This window comes from Phyllobates terribilis, unplaced genomic scaffold (genome assembly GCF_046119375.1).
Source record: "Phyllobates terribilis strain yellow unplaced genomic scaffold, ASM4611937v1 Scaffold_7__3_contigs__length_470593459, whole genome shotgun sequence".
NCBI classification, from domain to species: Eukaryota; Metazoa; Chordata; class Amphibia; order Anura; family Dendrobatidae; genus Phyllobates; species Phyllobates terribilis.
Window position 1 is genome coordinate 118,167,177 of NW_027362767.1, and position 25,397 is coordinate 118,192,573.

Consider the following 25,397-nt stretch of genomic DNA (forward strand, 5'->3'; position numbering starts at 1 on the left):
ACTCAGTTTGACTCCCTGGGCACGGACCGGGTCACCGCCACGAGACTACTACCCCCAACAGGCCCGGCTCCGGGTAGTCCCCGCGTGCGCAACGCTACACCAAGTAGGCCCAGGGGTGCGTCATTCCCCTGCTGTGCGGACGGCAATTTCTCCTGCTCTGTCCACATCCACTGTACTACTGATTTAAAACCTCCTCCAAATACACCTCTGGCTCCTCTGTTTTCAGTATTATCCCTGAGCTCCAACACCGCCAGTTGGCGCTCGGAAGTGCCGTCTGCACAGTCAACACTTGCTGCCGTGTTATTGGGGGTTCAGTAACGTCAGCTGTTCCCCTGCTGTGCGGACGGCAATTTCTCCTGCTCTGTCCACATTCTCACTACTACAGATTTTAAAGATGCTCCAATTACACCTCTGGCTCCTCTGTTTTCAGTATTATCCCTGAGCTCCAACACCGCCAGTTGGCGCTTGGAAGTGCCGTCTGCACAGTCAACACTTGCTGCCATGTTATTGGGGTTCAGTAACGTCAGCTGTTCCCCTGCTGTGCGGACGGCAATTTCTCCTGCTCTGTCCACATCCACTGTACTACTGATTTAAAACCTCCTCCAAATACACCTCTGGCTCCTCTGTTTTTAGTATTTACCCTGGGCTCCAATACCGCTAGTTGCTGCAAAGAAGTGCCGTCTGCACAGTCAACACTTGCTGCCGTGTTATTGGGGTTCAGTAACGTCAGCTGTTCCCCTGCTGTGCGGATGGCAATTTCTCCTGCTCTGTCCACATTCTCACTACTACAGATTTTAAAGTTGCTCCAATTACACCTCTGGCTCCTCTGTTTTCAGTATTATCCCTGAGCTCCAACACCGCCAGTTGGCGCTTGGAAGTGCTGTCTGCACAGTCAACACTTGCTGCCGTGTTATTGGGGTTCAGTGTAGCGCCGGCGTCCCTGCCCTCTGCTAGGCAGGGACGCTGTTCCCCTCACCTCTCTGCTCCGTGCCCGGCGTCCTCCTCCCGCTCTGCTGGCAGCGCGCGCTCCTTCCCGGCCACTGTGCTTAGGGCGCGCGCGCTCTCCCTCCCTCTTAAAGGGGCCGCGCGCGCCGTCCTAAGGAGTCCCCGGCCAATGGCCGGAGGACTTCACCATATATAAGGCACCTCCTCCAAAATGGAGGTGCCCGAGCAATGTTGTTGCACTGTTCACTACTCTGCTTCAGCCCTCAGGTCCCGTTGCCAGTTACCTGCCAGATACCTGCCAGATTCCTGCCAGCTTGCTGTCTTATTCCTGCCTGATATTCTGCTACCTGCCTGCTAGCCTGGGGTCCGACGGTCTGCCTTACAACTCCTGTCAGTCTGTCTAAGGACCAGCTTGCCCGCTCACCTGGGAGCGCACATCAACTACCTGCCTGCTTGCCTGAGGTCCGACGGTCTGCCTTCCAACTCTTGTCAGTCTGTCTATGGACCAGCTTGCCCGCTCACCTGGGAGCGCACATCTGCTACCTGCCTGCTAGCCTACCTGGAGGCTCCGCCGTCACGTGCTGTGACCACCTGCCTGTCCAGTGACTCCTGCCCGCTCACCTGGGAGCGCTCATCTGCTGCCTGTCTGCTAGCCTACCTGGAGGCTCTGCCGTCACGTGCTGTGACCACCCGCCTGTCCAGAGACTTCTGCTCGCTCACCTGGGAGCGCTCATCTGCCGCCTGTCTGTTGGTCTTCCTGGAGGCTCCGCCGTCACATGCTGTGACCACCCGTTTATTCAGAGACTCTCGCCTGCTCACCTGGGAGCTCACGTCTACCATCAGCCGCCACAGGTCGTACCAACCCTTTACCCAGAGACTGCCCCGGTCACTTGCCGTGACCATCTGCCCGTTCACCCAGAGACTGCCCCGGTCACTTGCCGTGACCATCTGCCCGTTCATCCAGAGACTGCCCCGGTCACTTGCCGTGACCTCCTGCCCGTTCTTCTAGAGACTGTCCCGGTCACCTGCTGTGACTGCCTGCCTGGTCGCCACCCGCTCCCTTACAAGGACCGCCCCCTTGTATAGTAGCTCAGAGGTTCCGCCTCCCAGACCCGTTACAGTTTGCTCGGGCCACGGAACCCGGTGGCACCCAAGCTCCCTCTCTCTCGGACCTGTGTCATGAACTGTCCTGTCAGAGGTCCCAACAGGAGTCCATCCTGGGTCACCTGCGGAATGTCAATTCTCGCCTGGACACTCTGACTGCTCCGCCAGCAACCTCCGCCAGTGCCATGACTCGCAATCCGGCAGCTCCGCTGCCCACTAATACCATGGTATCATACCCCGGACCCCGGCTTTCTGCACCTCCTCGCTTCGGGGGCGGCTCCGCCCAGGCTCGGGGCTTCATAAATCAGTGCACCCTGCACTTTGAACTCCTGTCCCACCAGTTTAACTCTGACCGGGCCAAAATTGCCTTCATCATGTCCCATCTCACCAGGGAGGCCCTGGCCTGGCTAAATCCTCTATGGGAGAGAGGAGACCCCCTGGTGTCCGACTTGCCTGCCTTTCTCACGGCTTTCCGGAAAGTCTTCGACGAACCCGGACGGAAGACCTCATCCGCATCATCACTGCTACGCCTCCGTCAGGGAAGTCTCACCGTGGGCCAATATGCCATACGGTTCCGTACCCTTGCCTCGGAGCTGGCCTGGGATAACGACGCTCTGGTATCCGTCTTCTGGGAGGGTCTGTCCGGCCGTATTAAAGATGAACTTGCCGGTCGGGACATTCCTACCACTCTCGATGACCTAATAACTCTTGCCACCCAGATTGACCTACGGTTCCAGGAGCGTGCCAAAGAGGTCACCCGTGAGAGGAGGTTTCCACGTCTAGCTCCTACTTTTCAGAAACCCGTCACTCCCTCCGTCTCTCCCCAGGTACACTCTCCTGAGCCTATGCAGGTCGACCAGACCAAGATGGTCAAAACCCGTCAGGACTTACGCCGTGCCGAGGGGAGCTGCTTCTACTGTGGCAGTAAGGAGCACCGGATCCGTGCCTGCCCGGAGAGGTCGGGAAACGCCTGTGTCTAGGTTCGCTCAGAGAGGTCGACCTAGACAAGAATAAATCCTCTCCATCTCTGCTGCTGTCAGTCTCAATCGTCTGCGGGGAGAACCGTTATTTCGAACTAGCCCAACTTGACTCTGGAGCAGCCGGGAATCTTATTTCACAGTCCCTGGTAGAGAAATACCGCATCCCCACCAAACCTCTGGCTGTACCCTTGTCTGTTGCTGCCGTGGATGGGGGTCTCTTACCACGCCCCATCCAACTCATCACCGAATCCATTACTCTGCAGGTGGGAATGCTGCATTCTGAGAGTATCTCCTTTCATGTTCTGCCTGGACTCTCTCACGCCCTCTTGCTAGGTCTACCTTGGCTCCAGAGACATGCACCCGTGCTTGACTGGCAGACCGGAGAAGTCCTTCGCTGGGGACAGGACTGCCATAAGACCTGTCTGGTTCCCGTCCATCCCGTCCGTCCTTCTCCTACCCCAGCTAATCTACCTGGACTTCCGATTCCTTATTGGTCTTATGCTGATGTCTTTAATAAAAAGGAGGCAGAGACACTACCCCCTCATAGACCATACGACTGCCCTATCGACCTGTTACCCGGTACTACTCCTCCCCGTGGGCGTATTTATCCATTATCCGCTGCTGAGACCCGGTCGATGTCCGAATATATTGAGGAGAATCTGGCCAGGGGATTCATCCGGAAATCTACCTCCCCGGCGGGAGCAGGCTTCTTTTTCGTCAAAAAGAAGGACGGCTCTCTCCGTCCCTGTATAGACTATAGAGGCCTTAACCAGATCACGGTGAAGAATAAGTACCCCCTTCCGCTCATTTCGGAGTTATTTGATCGTCTAAGGGGGGCTAGAATCTTCACCAAACTGGACCTCCGTGGGGCGTACAACCTGGTTCGTATCAGTCAGGGGGATGAATAGAAGACGGCATTCAACACCCGGGACGGCCAGTATGAATATCTGGTAATGCCCTTTGGTCTCTGTAACGCTCCTGCCGTCTTTCAAGAGTTGATCAATGACATCTTCCGGGACCTTCTCTACTCCTGCGTAGTGGTGTACCTGGACGACATCTTGGTCTTCTCTCCGGATCTCCAGACTCACTGGAGGGACGTTCGTCAGGTCCTGCTCAGGCTCAGGCAGAATCACCTCTTCGCTAAATACGAGAAGTGCCACTTTGAGCAGACCTCGCTTCCGTTTTTGGGCTACATTATTTCTCAGACCGGCCTACGAATGGATCCAGAGAAACTGTCTGCCATCGAGAAATGGCCTCGACCGGAGGGGTTGAAGGCCATTCAGCGGTTCCTGGGCTTCGCCAACTACTACCGCCTCTTCATACCACACTTCTCTTCCCGGACTGCCCCAATTTCCGCGCTCACCCATAAGGGTACTAATCCCAAAGAGTGGCCGCCCGAAGCAGAGGAGGCCTTTCTTTCCTTAAAACAGGCCTTCTCTTCCGCCCCGGTGCTGCATCGCCCGGACGGCAACAACCAGTTCTTCCTGGAAGTTGACGCCTCCTCCTCTGGAGCCGGAGCGGTACTTACTCAAAAATCATCTTCCGGGAGGATGGTAACTTGCGGCTTCTTCTCGAAACTCTTCTCCTCCTCAGAGCGCAATTATTCCATAGGAGACCGAGAGTTATTGGCCATCAAACTGGCATTGGAGGAGTGGCGTTACCTGCTCGAGGGGGCTCTTCACCCGGTAATAATTTACACTGACCACAAGAACTTGGCTTACCTCCAGCATGCCCAGAGACTTAACCCGCGCCAAGCCCGGTGGTCCTTGTTTTTTGCTCGCTTTGATTTTGTTCTTCATTTTCGCCCGGCTGACAAAAACGTCAAGGCGGACGCCTTGTCTCGATCCTTTCTGGTGTCTGATCTCGAGGAAGATCCGAAACACATCATCGATCCCGCCAAAGTAATGCAGGTGGCTCCCGTGAGTCTAAATCGTGTCCCTCCGGGAAAGACGTTCGTATCAGTACCTGATCGGGAGAAGATCCTTCACTGGGGTCACTCGTCTAAACTGGCTGGCCACGCTGGTCAGAAAAAGACCCTCCAGCTTATTACCCGGCACTACTGGTGGCCTACCCTGCACAAGGACGTAATAGACTTTGTTTCTGCCTGTGTGTCCTGCGCCCGCAACAAGGTTCCGAGACATCTGCCAGCCGGTCGCCTCCTTCCGCTTTCTGTACCTGCTGCCCCCTGGCAGCATATAGCAATGGACTTTATAACTAACCTCCCAGTCTCTGCCGGTTGTACGGTCATTTGGGTGGTCGCTGACCGCTTCTCCAAGATGGCTCATTTCGTTCCCCTGCCAGGCCTCCCGTCTGCACCCGAGCTAGCTAAAGACTTTATTCGTCACATCTTTCGTCTTCATGGCCTGCCCCTCCACATCGTGTCGGATCGTGGGGTACAGTTCACCTCACGCTTCTGGAGAGCCACTTGTAAACTGCTAGACGTCACCCTGGACTTCTCTTCCGCTTACCACCCACAGTCCAATGGTCAAGTGGAGCGGATCAATCAGAACCTGACCAGTTACCTCCGGCACTTCGTTAATGCTCATCATTCAGACTGGGTGGATCTTCTACCATGGGCCGAGTTCTCTTATAACAATCACGAGAGCGAATCCTCCTCCAAATCCCCGTTTTTTGTAGTCTTCGGTCAGCATCCTCGGATTCCTTTTCCTGTCTCCACCTCTGTGGACAACCCGGCTGCGGAATCTCTCGTTAGCAAATTTTCCTCCATTTGGGAGAGTACCCGATCCGCACTCCTTCAGTCGTCCGAACGGATGAAAAGACACGCTGACAAAAAACGCCTGGATCCTCCACAATTTCGTCCTGGAGATAAAGTCTGGCTCTCATCTAAATATGTCCGACTCAAGATACCTTCTTACAAGTTAGGGCCTCGGTTCATCGGCCCTCTGGAGGTCATCAGTCAGATCAACCCGGTGGCCTATAAGTTAAAACTCCCGGCCAACTTACGGATCCCTAACTTCTTCCATGTATCTCTCCTCAAACCTGTGGTACTTAACTCTTTTTCCAAGTCTACAGGTACGCCTCCTGCTCCGGTTTCTGCTGAGGACGAGTTTGAGGTAGAGAACATTCTTGCCACCAAAAGGGTAAGAGGAAAGACCTTTTTTCTAGTAGATTGGAAGGGGTTTGGTCCTGAGGAGAGAACGTGGGAGCCCCGGGAGAACATCCATGCCCCTCTTATCCTTGCTAAATTTCTGTCTGGCCTAAAAAAGGGGGGGCCTAAAGGGGGGGGGTACTGTAGCGCCGGCGTCCCTGCCCTCTGCTAGGCAGGGACGCTGTTCCCCTCACCTCTCTGCTCCGTGCCCGGCGTCCTCCTCCCGCTCTGCTGGCAGCGCGCGCTCCTTCCCGGCCACTGTGCTTAGGGCGCGCGTGCGCTCTCCCTCCCTCTTAAAGGGGCCGCGCGCGCCGTCCTAAGAAGTCCCCGGCCAATGGCCGGAGGACTTCACCATATATAAGGCACCTCCTCCAAAATGGAGGTGCCCGAGCAATGTTGTTGCACTGTTCACTACTCTGCTTCAGCCCTCAGGTCCCGTTGCCAGTTACCTGCCAGATACCTGCCAGATTCCTGCCAGCTTGCTGTCTTATTCCTGCGTGATATTCTGCTACCTGCCTGCTAGCCTGAGGTCCGACGGTCTGCCTTACAACTCCTGTCAGTCTGTCTAAGGACCAGCTTGCCCGCTCACCTGGGAGCGCACATCAACTACCTGCCTGCTTGCCTGAGGTCCGACGGTCTGCCTTCCAACTCTTGTCAGTCTGTCTATGGACCAGCTTGCCCGCTCACCTGGGAGCGCACATCTGCTACCTGCCTGCTAGCCTACCTGGAGGCTCCGCCGTCACGTGCTGTGACCACCTGCCTGTCCAGTGACTCCTGCCCGCTCACCTGGGAGCGCTCATCTGCTGCCTGTCTGCTAGCCTACCTGGAGGCTCTGCCGTCACGTGCTGTGACCACCCGCCTGTCCAGAGACTTCTGCCCGCTCACCTGGGAGCGCTCATCTGCCGCCTGTCTGTTGGTCTTCCTGGAGGCTCCGCCGTCACATGCTGTGACCACCCGTTTATCCAGAGACTCTCGCCTGCTCACCTGGGAGCTCACGTCTACCATCAGCCGCCACAGGTCGTACCAACCCTTTACCCAGAGACTGCCCCGGTCACTTGCCGTGACCATCTGCCCGTTCACCCAGAGACTGCCCCGGTCACTTGCCGTGACCATCTGCCCGTTCATCCAGAGACTGCCCCGGTCACTTGCCGTGACCTCCTGCCCGTTCTTCTAGAGACTGTCCCGGTCACCTGCTGTGACTGCCTGCCTGGTCGCCACCCGCTCCCTTACAAGGACCGCCCCCTTGTATAGTAGCTCAGAGGTTCCGCCTCCCAGACCCGTTACATTCAGTAACGTCAGCTGTTCCCCAGCTGTGTGTCCAGCAAATTCTCCTGCTTTGTCCACATCCACTGTACTACTGATTTAAAACCTCCTCCAAATACACCTCTGGCTCCTCTGTTTTTAGTATTTACCCTGGGTTCCAGCACCGCCAGCTGGTTCTCGGTTGTTCCATTTGCTCTTGTACCTTCTACTACCCATCCGGGTTCCAGTACAGTCAGCTGGTTCTCGGCAGTGACTTTGGCACGGGTACTCCCTCCTGCCCAGCCTGGTTCCAGCACGCCAGCTGTTTCCGGGTAGTGTCAACGTCACTTTGCCTCCAATGCGTTGTCCTGTCGTGTTGCGGTCGGGTTAGCCGACTCTATCGTGCCTGCAGTTTAGGTGACTCCTATGTGGGCTGCGGGATCTGGCAATGAAGGCTGGTTCCATAGTGCCAATAGGACAAGCACCCCCTCTAGGACTGTGGGTTTTGGTAACTGCGGCCGGCTCGCGGCCTTGAACTTTTTTTTACATGGGTACCTTCTGCTACCCATCCGGGTTCCAGTACCGTCAGCTGGTTCTCGGCAGTGCCTTTGGATTAGGTGCCTCCTTCTCGGTATCCAAGTTCCACCAACGTCTGCTGGTCCTTGGTAGTGCTTTCTGGCACAGGTACCTCCTGCTTAGTAACCGAGTTCCAGTACCGTCAGCTGGTCTTCGGCAGTTCCATTGGCTCTTGTACCTTCTGCTACCCATCCGGGTTCTAGTACCGTCAGCTGGTCCTCGGTAGTTCCATTTGCTCTTGTACCTTCTACTACCCATCCGGGTTCCAGTACCGTCAGCTGGTTCTCGGCAGTGACTTTGGCATGGGTACTCCCTCCTGCCCAGCCTGGTTCCAGCACGCCAGCTGTTTCCGGGTAGTGTCAACGTCACTTTGCCTCCAATGCGTTGTCCTGTCGTGTTGCGGTCGGGTTAGCCGACTCTATGGTGCCTGCAGTTTAGATGACTCCTATGTGGGCTGCGGGATCTGGCAATGAAGGCTGGTTCCATAGTGCCAATAGGACAAGCACCCCCTGTAGGACTGTGGGTTTTGGTAACTGCGGCCGGCTCGCGGCCTTGAACTTTTTTTTACATGGGTACCTTCTGCTACCCATCCGGGTTCCAGTACCGTCAGCTGGTTCTCGGCAGTGCCTTTGGATTAGGTACCTCCTTCTCGGTATCCAAGTTCCACCAACGTCTGCTGGTCCTTGGTAGTGCTTTCTGGCACAGGTACCTCCTGCTTAGTAACCGAGTTCCAGTACCGTCAGCTGGTCTTCGGCAGTTCCATTGGCTCTTGTACCTTCTGCTACCCATCCGGGTTCCAGTACCGTCAGCTGGTCCTCGGTAGTTCCTCAGCTTTCTTGTACCTTCTGCTACATTTCCAAGTTCAAGCTTTTTGAAATGGTTCTTGGTAATCACTCTAGATCTCCCTGACGAGGACCCTGAAGACGAGGACCCTGAAGACCAACCCTAAGAAGACGAGGACCCCGAAGACGATGACCCTGAAGACGAGGACCCTGAAGACCACCCCGAAGAAGACGAGGACCCTGAAGACCACCCCGAAGAAGACGAGGACCCCGAAGACGAGGACCCAGAAGACCAACCCGAAGAAGACGAGGACCCCGAAGACGAGGACCCCCGAAGACGACGACCCTGAAGACCACCCCGAAGAAGACCAAGAAGATGACCCTGAAGAAGTTGACCAAGAGGACAAAGAAGAGAAGACAAGCACCAAGATACAGAAGAACAAGAGACAGAAAACCAAGAAGCAGAAATACAAGAAGCTGCAGAACAAAAAGCGGAAGAACATTAAGCATAAGACTAAAAATCAGAGCAAAAGATAATATCTAAATTATAAGCAGAAGATGACTAAGCAGTGTATGGGGGTGAGTCCGTTCCTCCTCGTGGTGCCCCTGGAAAAGACCTGCTGCTGCAGGCCAAACTGAACGCGGACAAATCCTGTTGTAAATCTTTTGTGACGGGCAGAACGAAAGGTGTAATGTCCAACCTTTTATAGATAACAACTACTGGAATGCCTGCCACAAATAAGAATATGATGAAGAAGAAGAAGATGAAGAAGATGAAGAAGTAGAATATGAAGAATGTAAAAAAAAAGAATAATACGAAGAAGGTGAAGAAGAAGAAGATGAAAAAGATGCTGTGGATGATGAAGGAGAAAGTGTGGGAGAAGTAAAAAAGAAGGTGAAGAGCATGGAAGTAGTGAAACACAAATATCTGACAAAATATAAAAATACTTAACATAGTCAATATTTCCGTAACTCAGAACGTCTTAAAAAAAAATATTAATTCCTGCTATTCCATTTGATTGGGCTAAATCCCCCAATACATTCTACATTATTCTTAGTTGTTTTCCTTCATGTAGAATTAACCTACAAGGAAAGAAAGGGTTTATTTTTATTCCGATATTTCTGTCCCATTGACTTGCATTGGTTTCCGGTATCGGAATCGGCGATATCCGATACTTTTTCGGTATCGGTCCGATACAATCCAATCCGATATTTCCCGATATCGGAAGGTATCGCTCAACACTAGTCACACTATATAAATCCATGCCTTTTGGAAAGCGCTTGTCAACCCGCATGCGGAAATGCTTCACATCCGCATGTCCCTGGCAGGAAAACGCATGTACAATCCGCATGTAAAATCCGCATGTACAATCCGCATGCATTTTTTTCTGCCAGGGAGATGCAGAAACGCTCAAAAAAAATCCGGAGCATTTCTGCATCGTGGGCACATAGCCTAACAGAAATAAACACTTGAAATAGATCACTCTGTAATTACTCTATATAATATGAGTTTCACTTTTTGCATTGAAGAACTAAAATAAATTAACTTTTTGATGATATTCTAATTTAGTGAGATGCACCTGTAGCTCATGTCATGTAACACAACCAAGTAAAATAAGAGAAGAATATAACAACGTCCTCACCCAACTGATGCTCATTCATGCAGGGGGAAGTGATATCAATCCTGGTAAGGATCCATCTGAGAGATAAGGGATACAGTCTGGCTCTGTAAATCCCTCCTGTGTCTGTCTAATACTGCAGAGTGTTGCCTGTCTTGTCAGCAATGTTAATCTCTTAGTTATGAAACATTCACAGTTAGTAAACAACAGTTTGTGAGTAATGTATCCTATATATTTAATATATTTAATGTTGAACAATGTGCATTGAATATAGTACACAACATGCGTACTGCTGCAATTGATATCCCCAGTCTTTGATGGCTATTTGTACATTATTAATTTCCCTAGCTTATTTCCATGAAGCGCACTTACTAAATTCCACATTTATAAAATCCCACCTATGTGAACCAAGTTCTATTTTTAATAGATTTTTTTTTTTCATTTTCTTGTGATAACATATTAGATAAAGTAGGAGAATTTCTTGTAATTCACAAAAAATATCCAGCATAATAACAAATATAAAACTTCACATTTTAAGATCTTATCGATGGAACTGCGTATAAAATAAATGAAAAAAAGAAATAAAATAGCAAAAAAAAAAAAATCATAGAAAAGAAAATCATAAGTAAATTAAAAAAAAAAAACACTGCTTGTGTAAATCGCTGTTTGTAGCCCGACCACCATCTAAATAATATGTCCAATATCTAAAAGTAATTTCTATGGAAAGGGTAACACAATTTAAACTGTTTCTAACATTTCTTTGTGGTTGTAGAGACAAAATATAATTGACACGTATTTCCTAAAATAAAAAAAGAATGCAAATATAGCAAAAAAATGAATATTTGAACAAGAAAAAATTATAGAGCCATTAAAAAAGCATGCGTGATAAAACTTGACATTGTCCTGGTTAGGAAGGGTAATGGCCAGGTCATGCACTAATTAAGCACCATTAGCTATTATTAATAAACATTTAGAGCAGTTTGTCACCCCAATAATATTACCGAATATTACCACTAAAGGAAATATATTGTATAGGCTAAAAAGGAAGTAAGGATAACTGGTGGGTTGTATTTTCTTTTATCTTCACGGTTACTCTTTAACTGAAGCAAGTGAAACCTGAGTGCACCTGACCTTTACTCTTCTCCAAAGACTTTACATTTCTTCTCCCTGCATGGATCTCAGGTAAGACATTAACATGCTGAATATATCAAGGATCACTTGTTTAATAGAACAGGGCGTTGCACAGATCAGTGAAATGAGCGGATCTTAAGCGGTTGAAGTCAATGGGGAAAAGCATAAGGACACAACAATGGGTCAGCGCCACATAAGGCAAGTCATTCTTAGTAATTCAAATGGTGCCAATTGTCAGAGCTCTCTGCAGCAAGAGAGTTATTAGAATTTCTCTGAAAGCTGCCACCTCAGATAAACCTCGCTTATACTTGGGGGTATTTTATATGTTCAGAAGCCCTCACAAAAAATCTAGAGCAAGCTCCTAGTTCATTTCTTTAGGTTATTTTGTAGCTTTTTTCAATTGCATATAAAGGTGTGACCAGCCTTTCATTGAGCTGGAAATTCTATTCATTTAGTTCCCCATGGCTCTGTGTTTGATAGCCGGGCTCAGTCTTTCTCAGCCCTTATCCACATGCATGTCACTAGACAAACTGTAAGGTTTTAAATATTAGAGTTAGGACTGTCCCCAATAGGGTCATCGTGACGTGGTGGGATGGCTTTTGCATTATTTTGATCAAAATTATGTTAACCAAGTACCCTATAATATTTTCATGCACTATTGCTGTTTATTCATTTTTTTTGTAGGGTATTTGCTTATTATGTTTCTGTTTTTGGTTTTTTGAGATGGTTTTTTATTGCATCTTTTACTTAAAAAAAAAATATAAAAACGTGAGCTGCATTTTTTTACTATTATGTTTTCTTACATCAAACTATCTGTAATTATATATATATATATATATATATATATATATATACACATATACAAACCAGAGAAACCTGACCAGCACCTCCAAGTGTGAACTGGTGCCAGTTGCCATAACTATAAAATATATCAAAAGAATGCAGCAGCACTCCATATGACCAAGATACGTCTTGATGGGCACATATGAATTGGCCAATTTATGCGCTAAAAACCTTCATTTTTTGTAAGTACTTGTTGCTAAGCAAAACAGTTTAGATCTAATATTTTCATTATTTTCATTGTTAAGACTTATCTTGGCTATATGGAGTGCTGCTGCATTCTTTTGATATATTTTATAGTTACGGCAGCTGGCACCAGTTCACACTAGGAGGTGCTGGTCAGGTTTCTCTGGTTTGTATTACTATAAGGGGGTGTAACTGCCTCTTGCCTGATTCTGCACTCCTCCCATTAACCAGCAGGTGTTGTATAAACAGCTCTGCTTGCCCTTTAAATGTAGATGTTTTTAGCCCAGAAGAAGACATGTTTGTCTGTTTAGTTGTAGGCTTATAGCCCAAAAGTGGCATGTTAAGCAGAGTAGTTACCCATCAGGGTGAGGTTACCTTGCCATGGTTGATGGGCACACATGAATTGGCCAATCTATGCGCTAAAAACCTTCATTGTTTGTAAGTACTTGTTGCTAAGCAAAACAGTTTAGATCTAATATTTTCATTTTTTTCCATTGTTAAGACATATCTTGGCAATATGGAGTGCTGCTGCATTCTTTTGATATATCTATCTATCTATATTATTGCGTGCATGGAGTATGAAGGCCAGTGTTAAAAGAATTCACAAGGTCTTGAGGAAATTGATAAAAGGGGCAAGGATAAATTGAGAAGAAATTAGATAGACCTGCATACAAACATATATTTTAAGGCATGCTTAAAACTGCGAATTTTGCTGATTTTTTGTAGCAGCACATTCTGGTGTGAAACCCGAGAAGTCTTGGAGACAGGAGTGGGTTGTTCAGATTATAGATGATGTTAGTCTTAGGTTATTAGTAAAATAGAGAGTATGGCTAGGATTTTAGAGATGAGAAAGAACTTTAGGGCAGTGCAGCACTATGGGGAGGACAAGTAGAGTTGGTAGTCAGAAATAAGGAGATGTTCAGTGGTGCAGCAGTGTTTAACCCCTTAATAACATCTGACGTACTAATACGCGTCTGTGCCCTGGGACTTAAGAGCCAGACCCGTATTAGTACGTCATCGCGATCGCGCGCGCACACAGGCTGTGCGGGCGCGATCGCCGGCGGGTGTCAGCTGATTGTCACAGCTGACACCAGGTACTATGTGCAGGGAGCGGTCCTGCACCGCTCCCAGCACATTAACCCCTGCGATGCTGCGATCGAAGTCGATCGCGGCATTGCGGGGGCAAGGGGAGGTGATCGGCGATACTCACCTCCTCTTCCGCCTTCCAGCGCAGTCTGCAAAGGCTTCCCGGGTGTTGCCATGACGACCCGATGTCGTCATGACAAGATCCGGGTCACCAGAGAGCAGGAAGATTGCTTGGACATGCGCAGTGCATCTCCAAGCAATCTTCACACTGTGCACTTCTGACAGCCTTCATGGCATAGGGATGGTGCTCCATTCCTGTGCCATGCAGGTGATCAGAAAAAAAAAAGTGAAAGTCCCAGAGTGGGACAAAGTAATAAAGTGTATAAACTGTGTGAAAGTGGAAAAAAAAAAAAAAAAATGTGCAAAAATATTATAAAAAAAAAAAAAAAATAATACACCAAAAATAAAAATATAATGTACCCATCAATAAATATTATTATAAAAAAAATAAAAAAAAAAACAATAAAAGTACACATATTTGGTATCTCCGCATCCGGAACAACCTGACCTATAAAACTGTCCCACTAGTTAACCCCTTCAGTGAACACGGTAAAAAAAAAAAGAAAAAAACTAAGCAAAAAAACAATGCTTTATCACCATACCGCCAAACAAAAAGTGGAATAACACGCGATCAAAAAGACGCATATAAATAAAAATGATACCGCTGAAAACGTCATCTCGTCCCGCAAAAAACAAGCCACCATACAGCTCCATCAGCCGAAAAATAAAAAAGTTATAGCTCTCAGAATAAAGCGATACTAAAAAATATTTTTTTCTATAAAATAGCTTTTATTGTGTATAAGCGCCAAAACATAGAAAAATTATACAAATGTGGTACCGCTGTAAACGTACTGACCCGAAGAATAAAGCTACCTCATCAATTTTACCACACGCGGAACAGAATAAAAAAAAAAAAAAAAACAATTCCTGAATTGTTGGTTTTTGTTTATTCTGCCTCCCAAAAATCGGAATAGAAAGCGATCAAAAAATGTCATGTGCCTGAAAATGGCACCAATAACAACGTCAAGTCATCCCGCAAAAAACGAGCCGTCACATGACTGTCTGCCAAAATCTGGAAAAATTATAGCTCTCAAAATATGGCGATGCAAAAACTAGATTTTACAAAAAATGCGTCTTTTAGTGTGTGACAGCTGTCAGTCATAAAAACCCCATATGATTCTGGCATTGCTGCAATCACACCGACCCGAAGAATAAAGTCGTCTAATCACTTATACCGCACAAGGAACGGCGTCAAAAATAAACTCTTGGGTTAGGATTGGGCTAGGGTTAGGGCTGGGTTTGGGGCTAGGGTTGTGCTGGGGCTAGGGTTGTGCTGGGGCTAGGGTTGTGCTGGGGCTAGGGTTGTGCTAGGGCTAGGGTTGTGCTATGGTTAGGGTTGTGCTAGGGTTAGGGCTGGGGTTGGGATTTTTTTCAAAAGTACGAAAAAAAGATGACGCTATGGCGACTAGTGTTGAGAGCAAGTGCTCGCTACTTGAGTTTGCATCGGGTGCTCTGGTATGCATTGAGTATCGTGGGTATTTGAGTGACATGTTCGAGTCTCTGCCCCATATGTTTCGCGGCCAAAAAACTTTACGGGGATTGCCTGCCATGCACGAGCGATCCCCGCATGTTTTTTTTTGGGTGTCTAATAACCGTGAAACATGCGGAGCAGGGACTCGAGCATGTCACTCGAGCACACGCTGTACATGGTGCATACCTGAGTAACCGATGCAAACTCAAGTAGCGAGCACTTGCGCTCAAGAATAATGACAACTTATTCAATATGATGACCTAATGTAAACAAATTCTGTGCCGTACGTCTGGGTTCAAAATGTTCACTATACACCTTAATAAAATCCTTGAGGGGTATAGTTTCCAAAATGGGGACACTTGTGGGGGAGCTCCACTGTTTAGGCACATCACGGGCTCTCCAAACGCGACATGGTGTCCGCTAACAAATTGAATGGAAAATCATCTCAAATTGTTAGCGGACGCCATGTTGCGTTTGGAGAGCCCCTGTGTGCCCAAACATTGGAGCTCCCACACAAGTGACCCCATTTTGGAAACTAGACCCCCCAAGGCACCTATCTAGATGCATAGTGAGCACTTGGAATCCCCAGGTGCTTCACAAATTGATTCATAAAAATGAAAAAGTGGTTTTTTTTTTCACTTTTTCATTATTACGAATCAATTTGTGAAGCACCTGGGGGTTCCAAGTGCTCACTATGCATCTAGAAAGGTGCCTTGAGGGGTCTAGTTTCCAAAATGGGGTCACTTGTGGGGGAGCTCCAAAGTTTGGGCACAGAGGGGCTCTCCAAACTCAATGTGGTGTCCGCTAACAATTTGAGCCGATTTTCCATTCAATTTGTTAGCGGATACCATGTTGCATTTAGAGAGTCCCTGTGTGCCCAAACATTGGAGCTCCCCCACAAGTGACCCCATTTTGGAAACTAAATCCCCCAAGGCACCTATCTAGATGCATAGTGAGCAGTTGGAACCCCCAGGTGCTTCACAAATTGATTCGTAACAATGAAAAAGTGTTTTTTTTTTCACTTTTTCATTTTTACGAATCAATTTGTGAAGCACCTGGGGGTTGCAACTGCTCACTATGCATCTAGATAGGTGACTTGGGGGGTCTAGTTTCCAAAATGGGGTCACTTGTGGGGGAGCTCCAATGTTTGGGCACACAGGGGCTCTCTAAACGCAACATGGTGTCCGCTAATTATTCAAGCAAATTTTACAATCAAAAAGTCAAATGGCGCTCCTTCCCTTCCGAGCCCTACAGTGCGCCCAAACAGTGTTTTTTCCCCAAATATTGGGTATCTGCATGCCCAGGGGAAATTGCACAACAAACTTTGTGGTCCATTTGTTCTTGTTACCCCTGTGAAAATAAAAAAAATTGGGTCTAAAGTAACATTTTTGTGAAAAAAGTTAAATGTTCATTTTTTTCTTCCACATTCAAAAAATTCCTATGAAGCACCTGAAGGGTTAATAAAGTTCTTGAATGTGGTTTTGAGCACCTTGAGGGGTGCAGTTTTTAGAATGGTGTCACTTTTGGGTATTTTCTGTCATAAAGACCTCTCAAAGTGACTTCAAATGTGATGTGGTCCCTAACAAAATGGTTTTGTAAATTTTGTTGGAAAAAATGAGAAATCGCTGGTCAACTTTTAACCCTTATAGCTCCCTAACAAAAAAAAATTTTGTTTACAAAATTGTGCTGATGTAAAGTAGACATGTGGGAAATGTTATTTATTAACTCTTTTGTGTGACATATCGCTCTGATTTCAGGGCTTAAAAATTCAAATTTTGAAAATTGCTAAATTTTCAAAATTTTCGCCAAATTTCCGTTTTTTTCACAAATAAACGCAAGTGATATCGAAGAAATTTTTCCACAATCATGAAGTACAATATGTCACGAAAAAACAATCTCAGAATCAGGGGGAACCGTTGAAGCGTTCCAGAGTAATTACCTCATAAACTGACAGTGGTCAGAATTGTAAAAATTGGCCCGGTCATTAACGTGTAAACCGCCCGCGGGGCTTAAGGGGTTAAAGCAGTGTTCCATCAACTCCAGTCCTCAAGGCCCACCAACAGATCATGTTTTCAGGATTTCCTTAGTATTACACAGGTGGTGGAATTATTGCCTGTGCAGGTACTAAAATTATCACCTGGATACTAAGGAAATCCTGAAAAATTACCTGTTGGTGGCTCTTGAAGCCTGGAGTTGGGGAACACTGGTTTAAAGCATGGCTAAGGTGGTAGACAGATGAGGAGGAGATCGAAACTGGAAAAAAATGAACTGGAGTACAAGTTGGTATGCATGCAAAATAGAAGCATGTTCTCACTAGCCATCAATCAGACAAAACCCAAGACAGAAACAAAATAAACAAATGCTGTAAGTAAATAAGTAAAAGCAATAGTGCATATAAATAACATTGGGTACTTAGTAGTGTTGAGCGAGCACTAAAATGCTCGGGTGCTCGAAGCTCGGGCCGAACTCGTCGTGATACTCGGGTGCTCGACCTGAGCAACGAGCCCAATGTTAGTCTATGGGAGACCCGAGCATTTTTGCGGCGGCACCCCCAGCAGTCTTTTAAAAGCCTAACAAGTGCCCAAAACGATAGTGACAGTGCTCAAATGACATGGGGACAGCATGGGGATGCGTTTTTGCACTTTTGTATTGCTTTCAACTGTGACAAATGCATTCACCGGAAAATGTCATTTTGACAATTTACAACCTTATCTGGCCATATGCTGTGTGACACATGCATACAGTGCTGAAAAGACATGGGGACAGCATGGGGAAGACCCCTGGATGCATCTCTGACTCCCAGGTCACTGTCTAAAAGTGTGCCCATCAGAAGTGATCCTTGCCACATCAGAAGATGCAGACTTGCAACTATCCCCGTGCAAGTCCTTGTCCCAGGGCAGTGTTCAATTGTACCTCCCCCATTCCTTGCAATGCAAGCGCAAATATGCAGCCAACCACCCACCCATCCACAGGCTGCAATACCATACTGCTAGCTTGCACTTGAAATGGGGCCTTTTAGTTTTAAGGAGGCCGAAGCTGGCAACTACCTCATGGCTGCTTCGGAAGCGAGCTATCCATATTCAGTCCCCAGCCGCCCAGCGGCCGGGTGTCCACGCTCGGTCCCCAGCCGCCTGGGGGCTGCCGGGTGTCCATAAACGGTCCCCAGCCGCCCCGATTTCTCCGCGGAACATCCCCACTGACTTTTCTTAGCCCGGCCTACTTTAGGGCAGCATTGGATGAGCCCACCAGAGAACCAGACTCCTCCGGTGGTGCTTCTCCATAAGGGCAGTTGAGAGTGCCGAAGTGAGGAGCATGATGATGATGATAGAAGTTAGCATCTGCTTTGTTTTGTTGGAATGCAAGCGTAAGTGTGCAACCTGCCACCCACCCACCCCCAGGCTGCAATACCATACTTGTAGCTTGCTTGCACTTGAAATTGGGCCTTTTAGGCATGTGGAGGCAGACGCCGGCCACCATGTCACGGCTGCGTTGGCGGCCCTTTTATCCATACCCAGTCCCCAGCCACCCGGCGGCTGGGTGTCCACGCTCGGTCCCCAGCCGCCAGGGGGCGGCCGGGTGTCCACACACGGTCCCCAACCGCCCCGATTTCTCCACGGAACATCCCCACAGACTTTTCTTAGCCCGGCCTACTTTAGGGCAGCATTGGATGAGCCCACAAGAGAACCAGACTCCTCCGGTGGTGCTTCTCCATCAGGGCAGTTGAGAGTGCCAAGGTGAGAAGCATAATGTTGATGATAGAAGTTAGCATCTGCTTTGTTTTGTTGGAATGCAAGCGTAAGTGTGCAACCTGCCACCCACCCACCCCCAGGCTGCAATACCATACTGGTAGCCTGCTTGCACTTGAAATTGGGCCTTTTAGGCATGTGGAGGCAGACGCCGGCCACCATGTCACGGCTGCGTTGGCGGCTCTTTTATCCACACTCAGTCCCCAGCCACCCGGTGGCCGGGTGTCCACGCTCGGTCCCCATCTGCCAGTGGGCAGCCGGGTGTCCACACTCTGTCCCCAGCCGCCCCGTGGCCGGGTGTCCACACATGGTCCCCATCCGCCTGGGGGCGGCGGGGTGTCCATAAACGGTCCCCAGCCGTCCCGATTTCTCCACGGAACATCCCCACAGACATTTCTTAGCCCGGCCTACTTTAGGGCAGCATTGTACAAGCCCACCAGAGAACCAGACTCCTCCGGTGGGCCCTGGCTTCTCCATCAGGTGAGTTGAGAGTGCCAAGGTGAGGAGCATGATGATGATAGAAGTTAGCATCTGCTTTGTTTTCTTGGAATGCAAGCCCATGTATGTAGTAGCGGATAGGCCTTAGGTGGTCAGCGTTTTGGCGCATATCCTACCTCTACGAGGATTGCTGGATGTTTTCCTGCTACTATCCCAGTTCTATGACTCCTGTTAAAACAAAGCTTCAGGTCATAAATGATGGATGAGGTGGTGGCAAATGAGAAAGAGCAGGAAGAACAGGGACCATTCACATCAATATCAGGCCAGTCAACCACACATGTCTAGTAGGATATGTTTCTGTAACAAAAGGAGCGGTTCGGCTACACAGTTATAGGGCATACAGTGAGTGCAATGCCTACCAAAAATTTTGAGGCACTCCAATGCCCCTTGGAAATGACATGGAGGTCAGAGGGCCTTAACTAAACCGTTTTTTCCATTTATAGCAACTGGGTCTCCTGTATACAGTTGGCCTAAGCAGTGAATGTAAGTCTTTCCAAAAATTATGAGGAACTGCAATGCCCCTTGAAACAGACGAGGATTACAGCGTACTAAAAACCTTCTACCCATTATTGGGGAGTGGGTCTCCATTAGTTTTCGCCTTTGCATTGAAAAGCAAAAGCTGACTAAAATTAGGAGGAAATGAAATGCCTGTTGGAAGAGTCGTGGTGGTTAGAGGTAATTAAAAACAACATTTCAATGCCCCTCGGAAGAGACGTGGAGGTCACAGTAGGTTAACAAGATGGTTTTAATGCTCCTTGGAAGAGACATGGAGTTTGCAGTAGCTTAGCAAGACGGTTTTAATGCCCCTCGGAAGAGACGTGGAGGTCGCAGTAGCATAACAAGATGCTTTTAATGCCCTTGGAAAAGTGGTGGAGGTCGCAGTAGCTTAACAAGACTTTTTTAATGTCCCTCAGAAGAGACGTGGAGGTCAGAGCGGTATAACAAGACGGTTTAAATGCCCCTTGGAAGAGACGTGGAGGTCCCAGTAGCTTAACAAGATGCTTTTAATGCCCCTCAGAAGAGACGTGGAGGTCGCAGTAGCTTAACAAGACGGTTTTAATGCCCCTTACAAGAGCCATACAGTACAGCATATTACAAACATTATTCCCATTATTGGGAAGTGGGTCTCCCATAGTCTTTGCTTATGCCTTCCAAGCAAAAGGTGCCAAAAATTAGGACGTAGGAACTTGCAATACCCTTACAAGAGCCATGCAGTACAGCATATTACAAACATTATTCCCATTATTGGAAATTGGGTCTCCCATAGTCTTTGCTTATGCTTTCCAAGCAAAAGCTGCCAAAAATTAGGATGGAGGAATTTGCAATGCCCCTTACAAGAGCCATGCAGTACAGCATATTACAAACATTTTTCCCATGATTGAGGAGTGGGTCTCCCATAGTATTTGCTTATGCTTTCCAAGCAAAAGCTGCCAAAAATTATGAGGAAATGCAATGCCCGTTCAAAGAGTCGTGGAGGTCCCAGTAGCTTAACAAGACCGTTTTAATGCCCCTCAGAAGAGACATTGAGGTCAGAGTGGTATAACAAGACGCATTTAATGCCCCTTGGAAAAGTGGTGGAGGTCAGAGTGGTATAACAACACGCTTTTAATGCCCCTCAGAAGAGACGTGGAGGTCAGAGTGGTATAACAACACGCTTTTAATGCCCGTTGGAAGAGACGTGGAGGTCAGAGTGGTATAACAACATGCTTTTAATGCCCCTTGGATGAGACGTGGAGGTCAGAGTGGTATAACGACACGCTTTTAATGCCCCTCAGAAGAGACGTGGAGGTCAGATTGGTATAACAACACGCTTTTAATGCCACTTGGAAGAGACGTGGAGGTCAGAGTGGTATACTAAGACACTTTAAATGCCCCTCAGAAGAGACGTCAGAGTGGTATAACAACACGCTTTTTATGCCCCTCAGAAGAGACGCGGAGGTCAAAGTGGTATAACAACATGCTTTTAATGCCCCTTGGAAGAGACGTGGAGGTCAGAGTGGTATAACAAGACGCTTTTAATGCCAGCTCAGAAGAGACGTGGAGGTCAGAGTGGTATAACAACACTCTTTTAATGACCCTCAGAAGAGACGTGGAGGTCAGAGTGGTATTACAACACGCTTTTAATGCCCCTCAGAAGAGACGTGGAGGTCAGAGTGGTATAACAACACGCTTTTAATGCCCATCGGAAGAGACGTGGAGGTCAGAGTGGTATAGCAACACGCTTTTAATGCCCCTTGGAAGAGACGTGGAGTTCCCAGTAGCTTAACAAGATGCTTTTAATGCCCCTCGGAAAAATGGTGGAGGTCCCAGTAGCTTAACAAGACCCTTTTAATGCCCCTCAGAAGAGATGTGGAGGTCAGAGTGGTATAACAAGACGCTTTTAATGCCCCTCAGAAGAGACTTGGAGGTCAGAGTGGTATAACAACACGCTTTTATTGCTCCTTACAAGAGACGTGGAGGTCAGAGTGGTATAACAACACGCTTTTAATGCCCCTTGGAAGAGACGTGGAGGTCCCAGTAGCTTAACAAGACGCTTTTAATGCCCCTCGAAAAAGTGGTGGTGGTCCCAGTAGCTTAACAAGATGCTTTTAATGCCCCTCGGAAAAGTGGTGGAGGTCACAGTAGCTTAACAAGATGCTTTTAATGCCCCTTACAAGAGCCATACAGTATAGCATCTTAAAAACATTATTCCCATTATTGGGGAGTGTGTCTCCCATAGTCTTTGCTTATGCCTTCCAAGCAAAAGCTGCCAAAAATTAGGATGGAGGAACTTGCAATGCTCCTTACAAGAGCCATACAGTACAGCATCTAAAAATATTATTCCCATTATTGGGGAGTGGGTCTCCCACAGTCTTTGCTTATGCCTTCCAAGCAAAAGATGACAAAAATAAGGACAGAGGAACTTTCAATAATGGCAACACGGACCACGGTCACCCTCGTGGTATAGTGAGGATAAGGAGAGGAACATAAAACAGCCGAAATGAGGAAGCATATACCCATGTGTGGGTGTGAAGCGGTGCATGTGAACACACCTCCCAAAAAAACACAGTGGATTTGACTTTATGTTACTCTGCTGTCATTTGGTGGTGATGAGAATTCTGGCCCAATCCAGCCCTTGTTCATTTGGATAAGGGTCAGCTTGTCAGCATTGTCAGTTGACAGGCTAGTGCGTTTATCAGTTATAATTCCCCCAGCGGCACTAAAACACGCTCCGATAGCACGCTAGCGGCAGGGCAGGCCAGGACCTTCAAGGCGTACAGAGCGAGGTCATTCCAAGTGTCTAGCTTGGATACCCAATAATTAAAAGGTACAGAGGAATCACAGAGGATGCTTGTACGGTGGGCAAGGTACTCCCTCACCATCTTTTGAAACTTTACACTCCTTGTGAGAGTACCCCGCACCTCAGGGCCTGTAAGCTGGGCGGGTCTCAGAAAACTGTCCCAGAACATTGACAGTGTTCCCCTGCCTCTCCTGGATTGGAGTTGCCTCTTTCTCGCTTGAACGCCTTGGTTGGTCAACGAACTGTGACCTCTGCCGCTAGCGTGTTCAGATGGGAGTTTTTTTAACAGTTCTGCAGCAAGCGCCTTCTAGTACTGCCACATTTTTGTAGACCTCTCCACATCAGGAATAAGAGAGTGAAAGTTCTCCTTGTAGCGGGGGTCTAAAAGTGTCACCAACCAGTAATGACTGTCACCCAACATTTTGACAAAGCGAGGGTCACGGTTAAGGCAACATAACATAAAGTCAGCCATGCATGCCAGACTGGTAACGGGCAAGACTTCCGTGTCCTCACCAAGATGACAACTGACCATGCTCTCCTCCTCCTCCTCCTCCTCCTCCCCCCTGTCCTCAGGCCACCCTCGCTGAACCGACGGTATGACAGTTGTACAGGTACTACCGTCCACAGCGCATGACACAAGCTCCTGTTCTTCTTCTTCCTCCTCCTCCTCCTCTCCCTCCTTGTCCCCCAATGCACGTTGGGATGAGATGAGGCTGGGCTGTGTGTAATCGACCGCTACGGCTTTTTGATCCATCTCATCATATTCTGGCCGCAATGCCTCCTCTTTAATTCTCTGCAGAGAGCGTTGCAAAAGACTGACAAGTGGAATGCTGACGCTAATGATGGCATCATCGCCACTCACCATCTTGGTGGACTCCTCAAAGTTTGTCAAGATGGTACAGATGTCAGACATCCAGGTCCACTCCTGAGGTCTTATGTGTGGAGTCTGACCTGAATATTGATGGCCTTGTTGCAGCTGGTACTCAACAACTGCTCTCTTCTGCTCACAAATCCTTTGCAACATGTGGAAGGTAGAGTTCCAACGTGTGGGGACATCACACACCAGTCGGTGTGACGGAAGCTGCAAACGCTGCTGCAACACAGCAAGGGCGGCGGAAGCTGTAGCCGACTTGCGAAAATGAGCTGACAGGCGGCGTACTTTCACGAGCAGATCTGGCAACTCGGGGTACGATTTAAGAAACCGCTGAACCACGAGGTTAAGCACATGAGCCAGGCATGGTACGTGTGTGATCTCGCCTCGCCTCAGAGTCGCCACCAGGTTACGGCCATTGTCACACACGACCATGCCTGGATGTAGGTTCAGCGGTCTCAGCCACAGATCTGCCTGCTCTTTCACAGCTGTCCACAACTCACAAGCAGTGTGAGGTTTCTCACCTAAGCTTATGAGTTTCAGCACAGCCTGTTGCCGCTTGGCTGAGGCAGTACTGCAGTGCTTCCAGCTTGTAACTGATGTGTTGATATCTGAGATGGAGGCTGAACATGAGGAGGAGGAGGATAATGCGCAGGAGCTGTACACTGTATTGGCAACTCTGACTGACATAGGGCCCGCAATCCTCAGTGTGGGGAGGATGTGTTCCGTACCAAGGTCCGACTGGGTCCCGGCTTCCACTATGTTTACCCAGTGTGCCGTCAGGGAGATGTACCATCCCTGGGCACGAGCACTTGTCCACGTGTCCATTGTCAGGTGGACTCTCCCAGCAACTGCGTTGTTGAGGGCACGGCAGATGTTTTGGGACACGTGCTTGTGTAGTGCGAGGATGGCACACCGGGCAAAATAGTGTCGGCTGGGGACCGAGTACCGAGGGACGGCCACCGCCATAAGGTTGCGGAAGGATCTCGTCTCCACCAGCCTAAAAGGCAGCATTTCCAACGCAAGCAGTCGTGAAATGTGCGAATTTAGGACTGTGGCCTGTGGGGCGTTAGCTGCGAATTTCCGCTTTCGTTCAAAGGTCTGGGATATGGACAATTGAACGCTGCGGTGGGACGTGAACTTGGACGTTGATGCTGTTTCTTGAGAAACTGCCATAACAAGTGAAGACTGAGAGGAGAGGGCATCTTTGCATGCAGTATGGACAGGGGATTGCCTTGCACACACAACAGGGGGTTCTATTGCACGCACAACAACGGAAGAAGGAGTGATGACACCCGGTGACACTGGTCGTGGACCCTGCGGTTCGCCCCACAAAGTCGGGTGCTTTGCTGCCATGTGCCTGATCATGCTGGTGGTGGTCAGGTTGGTAGTTTTGTCACCCCTGCTGATGCTGGCATGGTAGGTGGTACAAATGGCCTTTTTGGGGTTATCAGCAGAGTCTTTAAAAAAATTTCAGACTCTGGAAGACCTACCGCTTGTACTGGCAACGTCCCTCGAGTTGGTGTTACGGGGAACGGTTGCCCACCTTCTGTCTTCGGCCACCACACTGCTTCTTCCTGCCTGTTGGGGTAATCTGCCTCCCTCCCCCTGTGCTGCTGGCCTCACTCTGCATGGCCTCCTGCCACGTTGGGTCAGTTACTAGATCATCCACCACCTCTTCCTCTTCCACTTGTGCACCACGATCCTCCTCACTTCCTGGCAATTGTGTCTCGTCATCGTCCACCTCTTGTGACAAATTGCCAGCGTCGACTTCCTGTGGCCGTGGCTGTTCAAATATTTGGGCATCGCTA

General features: G+C 48.6%; 1 protein-coding gene across 7 annotated transcripts in view; it reads left to right on the forward strand.

Annotated features, from left to right (window-relative positions):
• The first annotated feature begins 11,473 nt into the window (after nt 1-11,473).
• Nucleotides 11,474-25,397, forward strand: part of LOC141153874 (NACHT, LRR and PYD domains-containing protein 3-like) — a 182,380-nt gene continuing 168,456 nt past the window's right edge. For 3 of the 7 annotated variants that reach the window (XM_073639107.1, XM_073639113.1, XM_073639110.1), the window contains exon 1: nt 11,548-11,686. The gene's annotated coding sequence lies outside the window, so the exon portion shown is untranslated. The other 4 variants (XM_073639109.1, XM_073639114.1, XM_073639108.1 and 1 more) reach the window with 2 other exon arrangements.